Source organism: Penaeus monodon, chromosome 30 (assembly GCF_015228065.2).
Source record: "Penaeus monodon isolate SGIC_2016 chromosome 30, NSTDA_Pmon_1, whole genome shotgun sequence".
Lineage (NCBI taxonomy): Eukaryota > Metazoa > Arthropoda > Malacostraca > Decapoda > Penaeidae > Penaeus > Penaeus monodon.
Window position 1 is genome coordinate 20,439,780 of NC_051415.1, and position 265 is coordinate 20,440,044.

Below are 265 nucleotides of genomic sequence, written 5' to 3' on the forward strand. Positions count from 1 at the left end.
TCTCGTCTCTTGGTAGCATTAGAACAAAACTTGAAAGTGGGAGTTCGGGGCCGTAGACTCGAGACGGGAGAACCAGAAACGATTTCTTTTTTTCTTCCGTTGTCCCATATTCTTTCCTTTATCCGTAAATAGTGACAGCGGAACAGCAGCGTCTGGAAGTGGGGGGTTGGGGGGGATAGCTGTGGGGAGGGAACTTTTTTCCCAACCGAAGTTATTACTCTTTTATCTCCCTCCCCCTCCCCCTTCCCCCATCTGTCTCTCTCGA